The sequence below is a fragment of the Tachysurus vachellii genome, chromosome 8 (genome assembly GCF_030014155.1).
Source record: "Tachysurus vachellii isolate PV-2020 chromosome 8, HZAU_Pvac_v1, whole genome shotgun sequence".
NCBI classification, from domain to species: Eukaryota; Metazoa; Chordata; class Actinopteri; order Siluriformes; family Bagridae; genus Tachysurus; species Tachysurus vachellii.
In genome coordinates, this window is record NC_083467.1 from 20,053,645 (window position 1) to 20,066,393 (window position 12,749).

General features: G+C 39.3%; 1 protein-coding gene across 4 annotated transcripts in view; it reads left to right on the plus strand.

The window, feature by feature from the left end:
- Positions 1-12,749, plus strand: part of adarb1b (adenosine deaminase RNA specific B1b) — a 165,026-nt gene that overhangs the window by 102,191 nt on the left and 50,086 nt on the right. For 2 of the 4 annotated variants that reach the window (XM_060876839.1, XM_060876840.1), the window contains exon 4: positions 5,959-6,011. The exons of 1 other annotated variant lie outside the window; for it this stretch is intronic. The gene's annotated coding sequence lies outside the window, so the exon portion shown is untranslated. Of the gene's footprint in view, positions 1-5,958; positions 6,012-12,088; positions 12,107-12,749 lie in introns of those variants that run through there. One more of the 4 variants, XM_060876838.1, reaches the window with a different exon arrangement.

The following is a 12,749-nucleotide window of genomic DNA, read 5'->3' on the forward strand; positions in this document are numbered from 1 at the left end:
AACAGTCTCTCAGACAGCCAAACACATTATTCCCCTCTGTTGTCCCGCCTCAGAGACGTTACGGTTTAGACGGCAGGCGAGGCATGACCTCTGAGTGGCTCACTTCTTCCTGTAGCCAGTCTGGCTGCTTTAATTTACGCAGTCAGCCGGCGTTTTGATGATGCACCGATGTAATCAAATGGGAATATGAGAACGCGATGAGTAGACGGCTAATTGTTCTATAACGAGCTAAAAGCTCGTCACAGGACGCGGACGGTATAAATAGAAGCCGAGGAGCAGAGAGAGAAAAGAGTAACAGCGCCCCCTTCAGGAGGGAATATTTTGTATTCATATTCGCTGCTCATTTTTTTCAGTCACCTGATCTACAGTATGTGTTTATCTGCACTATAACACCTAGTGTTAAGGATGAGTCAGTCCAGTTTTATATTATTATTGGGGTTGTATAGTATACCTGATGAAATAAAAAAAAAAAAAAAAAAATATATATATATATATATATATATATATATATATATATATATATATATATATTAAAAAAATATACACGAGGTGGATAATTAGTGGAGCTAAACTTTAGTTTTTTAGTTAGTTTTTTAATTAGTGGAGCTTTTATGCGCCTGATTGTGTTTTTTTTTTTTCTTCCAGTTTTTTGTTGAAATTGGGGTCAGAGCACAGCAGAAGGTCAGCTATGATATGCCCCTGGATCAGAGAGGGTTAAAGGTCTCGCTCATGTACCTGACAGTGGGCAGTACCAGGGCTTGACCCTCTCAATCCTCTGATCAGTAACTCACAGCCTTATTGTAACCCTTAATGAGCCTCCACTTCTCATTTGTACAGGTTAGATCAGTTTACTGTCATTTGGAGCGACTTTGTACATTTTTCCTACAACGTGATGCAGCCAAGTGCACAAAGAAAAACAAGTATTTTACTCCAAAACATTTCAATTATTTTTTTTTAGTATTTATTTATTTATTTGTTTGTTTGTTTGTTTGTTTGTTTGTTTATTTTTTAATTTGCTCCAGAATATTTTAGAAAAAAAAAAAAACGTCCTGGATATTTAAATAATTCTATTCAATTTTATTTCTATAGCGCTTTTAACAATAGACATTGTCTCGTAGCAGCTTTACAGAACATAAGAAACATAGTACAGAAAGTTTAATATTATACAAAAGTTCAAGATTAATATTAGACTTATATTTAAATGTGTTTGTATTTATCCCCAATGAACAAGCCTGAGGTGACTGAGGCAACTGTGACAAGGAAAAACTCCTGTAGATGGATGAGGAAGAAACCTTAAGAGGAACCAGAACCAAAGGGGAACCTCATCCTCATTTGGGTGACACTGGAGGGTGTGATTATAAATTGTTATAAACACCGGAGAGTGCTATGAATTGGCATCTCCTCAGGTGTATTTCTTTGGTTCATCACATTTTCTTGGGTTGTTTGTAACACATTAACAAGCCAGCTAACAAAGAAAGACAGAAGCAACATGTAAAGTAAATTTGTGCAAATAGCTTTTTCTGTTTTTTTTTTTTTTTTTTTAAATAATGAAGTCTTTGGGATAAATTTGCAGCTTTTCTTTAACCCCTGTGTTATGTATATGGACATGACCCGGCTTCTAACTTTTAATTTTGTGCAACATTCCCCTATCAAAAGAACCTCGGGCCATTTTTAAGCCCCTTTATTATAATAGAAATTTTGCCTTGTGCATCATTGTTTAAATGTATGAATTGTTAACTTGCTATCCATAATGAAGTTTGGCTGTAGACTTTGGAGATGAATGGTAAAAAAAAAAAAAAAAAAAAAAGTTCATTATAAAAAATGTCTGTTTTGTTATATGTATATCTACCATGTCATAACATAATTTCCATCTGCCTATGTAGCCTTTTCTCTTCCTACCCGTCATTCCATCCATACGTTAATCTGTCTAACCTTTATTTATGGTCCGATTGGGTAAAATAAACGATACACGGCATAATAACTGTGACTGATTAACAACTGAACAACTGAAAACTTTTGTTGTTGTTGTTTGTGAGGATATCATATAGTCAGTTGTGTAAAATGGTGGAAAAAGATGGAAACTAATTAAATGGACTGCAAGCGTAGAGAGTCGATTTGAGAAAGTTCACTCTGGATGCATCGATTCTGTCGAAGCTTTATTTCACCTCAGAGCCTTCAGATACCAGACAAAAATCTGCTTCTAAATGTCTTATGCTTTGGGGCGGTAGTGGCTCAAGAGGTTAAGACTCTGGGTTGTTGGTCAGAAGGTTGGGGTTCAAGCCCCAGCTCTGCCAAGCTGCCACTGTTGGACAATTGAGCAAGGCATTTACCCCTCTTTGCTCCAGGGGTGCCCCTGAGATCTGACCCCATCCTCCTCATTTGGGATTTGTGAAGAAAAGAATTTCACTGTGCTGTAATGTGTATGTGGTGATGATCAAGGCTTCTATGCCCCAGTTTCATTCATTCATTCATTCATTCTTTCATTCATCGACATCCACAGCATCCTTAATTACACAAAACAAGACTTTATCCTAGTTCTTCTTTGTCTTCTGTCCTGCACTGTCTTTTTTGTCTTGCACTGTTTGCACATGTTTGCTCTTTATCTGGAATTGTGGAGTTGTACTTAGTCCCTAGTTCTTTGTAATTCGAGTCGCTCTGCATCTGTATTTAGCACCATGCTTCTGGTGGAGCGTCGTTTTATTTTTCACTGTGTGCTGCAGCCGCTATTTACAGATGAAATGACAGTAAAAGCTTCTCGGCTTGACAGCATCAGAGCAATATATATAATTGTACTGGTCACCTGTCAACAGGAGACGGTGTGACACCACATTCAGTATGAGCAACCTTGTGGTTGTTGATGATAATGAAAACTTTGAGCTACTGCTGCATCGGTCAGTTTTATGGTTGGGTCTTCATCAGCATTCTTCATCGTTTGAAGACTTCAGAAAGACTTGGGTCTGTGGTGAACTCGTAAATACGCTGAACTGTTAGTTTCTAGGAGGCTCTTGGTGGCTTAATTCAACTCAACTACAGTACAACCTGTTGTAGGAAGGACCTTATTTACATTTACATTATTTACTGTCCAGTGTCACCCAAATGAGGATGAGGTTCTCTTCTGAGTCTGGTTCCCCTCAAGGTTTCTTCCTCATATCACCTCAGGGAGTTTTTTCTTGCCAACGTTGCCTCCAGCTTGCTCATTAGGGATAATCGTTAGAGATCTATAGTAACTTAATATTAAACTTTAAAAATATTTATTTATTTATTTTATTCCGTTTCTGCTTTGAGACCGTGTGAATTGAATATAGCACAAGATTGTTTTTGGCTGACTCATTATATTGATAGATGGCTAAATAGCAGTTTATCCATCTCTGATCAGCGATACAAACATCTCTTTATCTTCAGAACTACCTGTGATCTGCTCTCACCTCCTAACTGCACAATCACATGCACAGACAAGAGTTATGCAGCTGAGAGGAGATTTTAGTATTTTTATTCTAGGATTTATTCACCACAGATGATTTAAAGCACCAATAATGTTAGAACATAAATCGCTTTTACGTATGTTTCAGTTGATCAGAGGAGAAATATCGATGGGTATGAAATTGCTAGTTCTGATTACTGCAACTAAAACTACTCTACTGCCCTGGAACGGAGTGTAAATCCGAGCAGTGAATCAGGCTAGCATGCCAACATCCAAGTCTGCGAGTGTAAATTTGAAGAGCATGTTAGTTTAGGCTGCATGGTAGGAATGTCTTATAGAGCTTTTATTAACCGCACATTATTCTTAGCTTTCTGTTCTTTTCCCCAAACACTGCTTCCTTTTTGGGGTTTTGGCTTCAGACTGTGTTTCATTTTCTTTCTGACTCTGTGGCTTTGGAGCGAGGCCTGTTTTTACTGTCAAGTCTGACTGTTAAAGTTGATTTAAAACATGCTTTTCATTGAGAAAGTGGTCACGCTGGGTTAGAGACACGGACTAATAGGGATGTGACGTATCATTTTACAGGCCATGCTAGCTGTATTGTAATTTAATGACCTGGTTGTTTAACACTTTTCATTATAGATCGCACAAAAGACTCTCGCGCTTTTGTACAACCTTCATCTTCATTCGTTTGGTTGCTTTATCTGCTGCCAATCAGTGTTAGGATGAATTATCACCAGCAGTCACTTTCACACGACAAAAACTACACAACACGGCAAATTAAGTGACACAACACTGGATCCAACTGAGTCAAGCAGATATGACACACGAGTCAGAATCATACCAGAAGATTATACATTCAAGCGACTTAAAGCACACGGCTGCTGAGCTAGTTAGCTAGTTCAGTACATTAGTACAGACACAGACAAGATGACTGCATGTAAAACTAAAACTTTTTGCGGTGGACTTCAGGTGCAGGTCTGGTCAACGTTTCTACATGCATGTAGGTTCCTAATCTGTGCTCTCGAATTAATCTGGCTGAATTGTGGCAACAGGAAGTGGGGTTCAAGAACAGAAAGCTTAGGCTATAGTTGGCACCGAAAATACGATTGGCTGACTGGATTTGATTTGATTGTCCTTTGTATCCAAAACATAAACACAGACAGCCAGAAAGAAAGATTTGACGCTGTTTTTAGATGAAGAGAGAATGACGCTTGGCGCTTGGGTGTAAAACCTTTGGAGTTGAATGACTATGCTTCCTGGTACGCATGTATGTATGTATGTATGTATGTATTATACAGTGTGTGTCTATACATATATATATATATATATATATATATATATATATATATATATATATATATATATATATATATATATATATATATATACACATTTCCATTGTTCCTTCCATTGTTCAATTTAGCCATCCACTTATCCGTATAGCCATTCCGGATGACCCGAGTGATTAAAACAAATGACACACGGCATAATAACTGTGACTGATTTAAACGTATTCGAATCATTTATGCAACAATTTTAATATGACACTAGTGCATGCGAGGGAATAACTGGAAACTTTGTTGTTGTTGTCTAGGTGCGTTTGTCGCATATAGTCAGCTCTTGTCTGTCCAACTGTAAAACGGTAAACTGAGGTAAACTGTGAACGTTTTAACTGTGAAGCTGGACATGCATGATGACACATTGCCCTTCTGCCACGTGATTGGCTGTTTGGACAGTTTCAATCAAATGATTGTTAAAATAAAGTGGTCAGTGATTATGTACAGATTCTGCAGTGCACATGTGTGGTAAATGAGGTTTAACACGAGGTGCCAGAAATTTCTCCCTGTTTGGCAGGTTGGTGTTGTGTTTATTTCCAACCCTGCTGTGTGATAAAATTACAGCCCCAGATCGTTGTCAGTGGCAGAAATTAGGGCTAAAATCATGTACTAAATCAAAACAGTGATGACATTTCATTTTCCCTAATAAAATGATTAGTATATTCATTTCACACAGCGCCTCCTTCCCTCAATTTTAGCAACGATTAATGTAATCGAACAGAAATGTAAAACTAAATACTGTGGCCTTTGTTGTTAAATAAAATAATAATAATAAATTGCTTGTATCAGTTCCTCCAGGATTTTAAAGAGGTTTTGTGATTGTGTTTGTTTTAACAGAAAACGACTTACATTTTTCAAAATCGCAAGCACAGGATTCTTCTTTTAAACTCCTACAGTGAAGACACATGGAATTGTTTAGAGCTCATACGTACTGTATGTGTGATGCACCTGAATCAGGAAGTCTTTGGCTGAATATTGTGTTGTGATGACATCACATGGCAGTTTTGATCTCCCGCTCAGCCGAGTATCAGAGAGATTGCTTAATTTTGGGTTCATTTCTGCGATCGTAAAATTGCTAAATAGTGAAGGTTTTTTTTTTATATACCGTCAGTATAGCAGATTGTAGTGGATCTTTTAAAATGCTTATCTTAGACTTCAGATTTAAAAATCTAAATCAAAATCATTCTCTGTCTGCAACAGGTCAGCTGATCCAGCAGAAGTCCAGTCCCAACAGCTGAATCGAACTGAATTGTGTAAGTCCTGCTCATCACCCCCCCCCCCCTTTTCTCTTCACTATTTACCTTACATAAGACGTGTGATGTCATCACAATACACATTCAGCCAAAACACTCTTCCGTTCACTCGCGTTAAACAAAGCTATCATAGAAATGACAATAATCACGTGTGTCTTCTGTGGGTGGAGTTTAATTGAAGAATCCTGTGCTTACAATTTCACAAATTCACCAACAAAATAGCTGCATCAGAAATATGAAATATTGCAGCAAAATATAAGAGTCACCTGTAGGGACTGTAGAGCATGTGGATGGAAAAGCAGATCACAGGAGTAATAAAAAATACAGCAGCAGCAGCCAACATATTAGCTGCAGAATCACTAAATACGTCTAATCACTAAATACGTTCTGTATATACAGAATTAGCTCAAAGTTTGAGCCAGGTTGAAGATCAGGAGTTCAAGCCTTAGCACTGCCAAGCTGCCACTGTTGGGCCCTTGAACCAAGAACCATTTCTGCTTCCTAACAAGATCAGACTCGGGCGATTTTAGTATTAAGAATTTCCCTTTTCGGTCACGTCTATGTGACAAATAACCCCAAATAACACACCCACATCACCACTACCGAAAAAAAAGGAAAGGAAAAAAAACCTACTGTAGTGTTCTTCAAAGAGACATATTTTATCTGTCAAAACCAAATCCATGACTTTTTCATGTTCTGTTCTTTTTCCAATATATTTTAATAATCTTATTCACATATTGCTACAGAATGACTGGACAGTGCTAACATGAACACTCGAGTTTGCTGACCTGCTTTCAAAACTATGTCCGTAAGGTAAAATGTGTGTAAATCAGGGCCGTGAAGAAGCACAATGACGAGGACGTGCACAAACGATTCGATCAAATCCTAATCATGCAGCATGCTTGGCTGTTCGCTGACCATCTGAAGTTCTAATGCTTTTGGGATTAGATCACAACTCTATTGAAGTTCCTTAGTTTTGCTTTGTTTCAGTTTCCAACTTGCATGTACCAGAAATGAAGCGCTTCTGATAAGAGTGTGTGTTGGGAGAGAGAGGGAAAGATATGAGAGGCTGAAGAGCAGTTTGGAACCAAGTTTGTACTGAGAAATGTCACCCAAATGAGGACGAGGTCCTCTTATGAGTCTGGTTTCTTCCTCTCAAGGTTTCTTCCTCTTCCATCTCAGGGAGTTTTTCCTCGTCACAGTCACCTCAGACTTGTTCATTGGGGATAAATACAAACCAAATATAAGTACAATATTCATCTTGAATTTTGTATTATATTAATCTTTGTATTTATAATATTATCTGTGCTGTGTTTCTTATTTTTTGTGTGTCTGCTATGAGACAACGTGCATTGTTAAAAGCGCTATAGAAATACATTTGAATTTAAATTTAGATGACTCCTGGTCCTGAATATGCTACGAGCTCACATTCCCACTGTACTGAGTAACATCTGGGCAGAAAATCTGAAAGAGCGATGATAGTCTACATGAAGAAAGAAAACGGAAACACGGGGAAAAAGAAAATCATGTATTGATTAGAAGGTAATGAGAGAGAGATTGAGAGAGAGAGAGAGATTGAGATTGAGATTTGTTGGTCAGTAAAATTTGAAAGAGTTTAGAAAAAACATGATTGAATGAGAGGCATGGCAGCAATCCTGTTGAACTTTTTTTCCTGTTGAACTTTTTTTTTTTGGTGTTGAACGTGAGTGCGCGTGTATACATGTGTGTGTGTGCGTGTGTGTGTGTGTCCTTTTGCTTGTGTGTGTGTTTGTGTTTGAGTCGGGCAACTACAGCATGACTTTTATCAGCACCTTGAGTCAGAACCAGACTATACAACAATGTACACAACAATATTCATTTTAATCCTGTTATTTTTTTCTGAATTTGAAAGCAGTAATAAACATTAATATTAAATGTAATGTAATATAAACATTTCTGTAATAAAAAAGTAGCTTATTTGAGGTGATTCTGCAGTACCGTTTTGTGCCTTTAGGAGGTGTTGTAGGTTTAATCTTTAAACAGGTGACACACTGAGCTTTGGTGCCGGAACAGTTCAGCTGCAGAGATAATGTGAGTGGGGTGCTTTCGTGTTGCTGAGGTGATGCTAAGGGGCAGAAATGTGTACAGTTTCCTTTAACAGAACTTTTATAAATCAGTGTCACTGCTGTTCCTAACCGATCGCTTCTTTATGCATGTGTCTGGCGTTCTTTATGCATGCCTCTTGTGTGCCATTTCCTTCAGTCCTTCTTTGTATGCCTTCCTTCCTTCCTTCTCCTCTTTCTCCCTTCCTGCTTTTTTTGCCTGCCTGATATGTTTCTCTCATGTCTTCCTTTTATCCTTCTTGTGCTCCTTCCTTCCTTCCTTCCTTCCTTCCTTCCTTATTTTAATCCTTCTTGTGTGCCTTCCTTCCCTCCTCCTTCCTACTTTCCTTCCACCCTTGCATTCTTCCTTTCAAACTTAAGTAGTCAACTTCAGTAGAGGCTACATTATATTCAGTATACAATATTATTGTTTTTTTGTTTTTTTTTTGCTTCTTAAAAGTGTGTTTTTCTGTCTGTGTATGGGTCTTATCCTCCATCACCTTTTTGAAGGCTGGCTTGACCAAAAGATGGCGCCATAGCTGTGTTGTGTCCTTCACATTGTACCACTGCTACTGGAACAAAGTCCCACAGTAAACTACCTGGGCATTTGAGATTATTTTGAAAATGTATTATTCATTACTTTTATTAGACTTCTTTTTGTCTATCTTTAGGGAAAAACACTGTCATACTGCATATGATATTTTAGAAACTGTGAAACAAGCATGTTAAAATCCATGGACACAGACTTAAGAGTGGTGGAGTTACATTATAGTGTGGAGTGAATCATCTCATGCTAGAATAAAAAGGCTCACTGTGCTCCTTTACACACACAACATGTGTGTTCTGATATCTTTATTTGATGTTCAGATAAATTTTATAGTAAAAGAAAAAAAATCTGTTTTAAAGATTAATAAAGTTATACTGAGTTAATGTAATTAATGTAAAAAATGTCTGTTGGGAAGTGTTGTGTGTCGGAAGTGTTGTGACAGTTGGGAGGTGTTGTGTGTCAGAAGTGTTGTGGCAGTTGGGAAGTGTTGGGAAGTGTTGTGTGTTGGAAGTGTTGTGGCACTTGGCAAGTGTTGTGTGTCGTAAGTGTTGTGTGTTGGGAAGTGTTGTGTCAGTTGGCAAGTGTTGTGTGTCGTAAGTGTTGTGTGTTGGGAAGTGTTGTGGCAGTTGGCAAGTGTTGTGTGTCGTAAGTGTTGTGTGTTGGGAAGTGTTGTGGCAGTTTGTAAGTGTTGTGGCAGTTGGGAAGTGTTGTGTGTCGTAAGTGTTGTGTGTTGGGAAGTGTTGTTCCAGTTCGTAAGTGTTGTGGCAGTTGGGAAGTGTTGTGGCAGTTGGGAAGTGTTGTGGCAGTTGGGAAGTGTTGTCTGTCGGAAGTGTTGTGTGTCGGTAGGTGTAGTGTGTCGGTAGGTGTAGTGTGTCGGTAGGTGTAGTGTGTCGGTAGGTGTAGTGTGTCGGTAAGTGTTGTGGCAGTTGGTAAGTGTTGTGGCAGTTGGTAAGTGTAGTGGCAGTTGGTAAGTGTAGTGGCAGTTGGTAAGTGTTGTGGCAGTTGGTAAGTGTAGTGGCAGTTGGTAAGTGTAGTGGCAGTTGGTAAGTGTTGTGGCAGTTGGTAAGTGTAGTGGCAGTTGGTAAGTGTAGTGGCAGTTGGTAAGTGTTGTGGCAGTTGGTAAGTGTTGTGGCAGTTGGTAAGTGTTGTGGCAGTTGGTAAGTGTTGTGGCAGTTGGTAAGTGTTGTGGCAGTTGGTAAGTGATGTGGCAGTTGGTAAGTGATGTGGCAGTTGGTAAGTGATGTGGCAGTTGGTAAGTGATGTGGCAGTTGGTAAATGTTGTGGCAGTTGGTAAATGTTGTGGCAGTTGGTAAGTGATGTGGCAGTTGGTAAATGTTGTGGCAGTTGGTAAATGTTGTGGCAGTTGGTAAGTGATGTGGCAGTTGGTAAGTGTTGTGGCAGTTGGTAAGTGATGTGTGTTGGAAGTTCTGTGTGTCGGGTGTTTCTGTTGTGTGTTGGGAAGTGTTGTGTGTTGGGAAGTGTTGTGGCTGTTTGTTCAGGATATTGATGATATGGTTATTTTTCTGAAGAGTTTAATGTGGTTTGAAGCTCAGATATAAACCTTTATCACAGGATGTACAGTACACTGATGTTGGGCTTCATTGTTGGAATTTGTGCAGCTTTTGTTTGCTTTAGGAGAAGCGACACTTTCTGCTTCCAGCACAGAGATGGCATAGTGCTGGTTAATGATGTTTCTCTGGCTCTATGAGGAAAACGCTTGCTGCCTGTCTGTGCTGCTGCAGGCTAAAGCTGAAGTCACTGGAGCTTAGAGGACATCAGAAAGACTCTCTATAGCTCTCTGCCTACCAGCTAGCACTAAATGGCATACACCAGAACATGCGTGCGCACACACAGGTTGTGGTCTGTCTCTCCTACATAAGTCTCTCTTTTTACAAAAGTTTCAGACAATTAACAAGAAGTATTATATAAGTATTATAGAATCTTTTTTTGGTTGTGATAAAAGCTCTGGAAAGAATAACAGCACTGAGCATCTTCACTTAGTGTTACAAGAATTGTAAAATTGGAGATTTCCACATTAATAATGTATCTTGGACCCCAAGCAAAACATTTCAAGCTCATTTGAATGGATGAATTTAGTGTTGAAGCCCTGGAGCACCAGCCCCAAAACTGCCCTCAGGCACCTGTAGTGACTACAGGGGGGTTTCTGAGTGTGCAGTTTCACATTTTAGATGCTTCATTCATCCATTTCTCTTCCTTCCTGCATTCCTTCCTTTGTCTATTTTTGTATTTTTTTCTTCGCTCCATCCATCCTTCTTTGCCTTCCTATCTTTCTTGCTCTCCTTCCTTCCTTCCTTCCTTCCTTCCTTCCTTCCTTCCTTCCTTCCTTCCCCTCTTCCCCCCTTCCTCCCTTATTCCCCACCTTCCTGTCTCCCTTCTTTCCTTATTTCATTTCTTTTTTATCTATTGTTTTTCTCCCTCTGTTATGCCCTTCCTTCCTTCCTTCCTATATTCATTCTTTCTTGTCTTTTTATCTTTTTGTCTTTTTTCCCTGTCTATCTATCTGTCTGCCATCCTTTTTTCCTTCCTTCCTTCCTTCCTTCCTTCCTTCCTTCCTTCCTTCCTTCCTCTCCTACCCATCTCTCTGCATTCATTCCTTATTATTTGTCTTCAGTTATATTGTTTTTATCTCTCTGTTATGCCCTTGATTCCTTCCTTCCTTCCTTCCTTCCTTCCTTCCTTCCTTCCTATATTCATTCTTTCGTCTTTTTGTCTTTCTTCCCTGTCTGTCTGTCTGCCTTCCTTCCTTCCTTCCTTCCTTCCTTCCCTTTTTGACATCTGTGAAATTGAGACCCTTTTTTCCCTCCTTTTTTTCTCCTATTTTTTCAGTGTGCAACCTCATATATTGATAAGAAGAGCAATAAAAAAACAATTCTGAAATTTTAAATTCCTTTGGCGGTCACATTACTTTTGGTCTTGTGTTCATGTGAGAGTCTTTTGTTAGAGCCAAAGGCTACTTCAGTCATTTTGCATCAAAAACATTGTGTGCCATATTTTTATACTCTCATTCCCATGTATACTCCTGAAGGGTGCCAATAATTATAATAACAACCTAAATGAGAGTTTGTCCGAGCAGCTCTGTTCATTTTACCCCATTCTTTCTCCTTCTCTTCTTCCCGAGTGTGGAAGATGGGAGGGGAGGAGCAGCAGACCACGTGCATGTGTGTATGCTTGTGCGCGCTCACGCGTGCATGTGCGCGAATGAGTGCATGTGCGCCAGTTTCCATGCCTTCGCTAGACCAGCACTAGGAGAGGGACGACTCACACCTCCACACCTCGAGCGTGTGTGTCAGGAAGAGTACAGGACAGAGAGGTAGAGGCAGCTGCTTTTAGTGGCTGACAGTGTAGCATGGCGCTTCTGCTGGACTGCCCGCCCTGCGTGGGTGCCTACTACTGCCTCATGAGGACCAGGTTCAAGAGGAGGCGAAAGAAACGCTCTGAGCGCAAAGGTCAGCCTACTCGCACTTTCACATTACAGAGCCAAAGGTTGAGGCTGAGAGCAACATTTAGCCCTTTGTTTCTAAACTCTAGCTCTTTTGCTTGTAGACGTGAGGGCTTGGTTGTTTTAGTATTTGGTGTATAGATTGCATGTTTATGGGTTGTATATTGCTGTGCTATGCTGAGAAGTCCCGCAGCTCTGATTTAGGTGACTCCTGTCTCTCTCAGGTAAAATCCCTTACACTCCTTTCTAGACCGTACACTGTATATGACAGGGTGCTATATATATTTGCAAATAAAATAAAATAAAAAAAATAATTTTTTCTAATGTCTTATGGTTTTTGATTCAACAAACTGACAAATTAAGACTGTAAGCTGTGGTGCATGACTGTGAGGGGAATTTTGAAACTCTTTGAGTTTCAAAGCAAGTCAATGTATATATGTACAGGTATATGATTCACGATGTACTTTATAAAATGTGCATTGCTTCTATTTCTATAGCATGACTCAGAGTGTCTTTAGGTCCACAGAAAGTCATTTGTGTACATTTTATAGATTTTCATTCAACCACAATATCCTGGCCAGGGTTACGGTGATCCACCGAACACTGACATAAGGCATATTTGAACAACCAAAACACATCTTTAAGTTAAA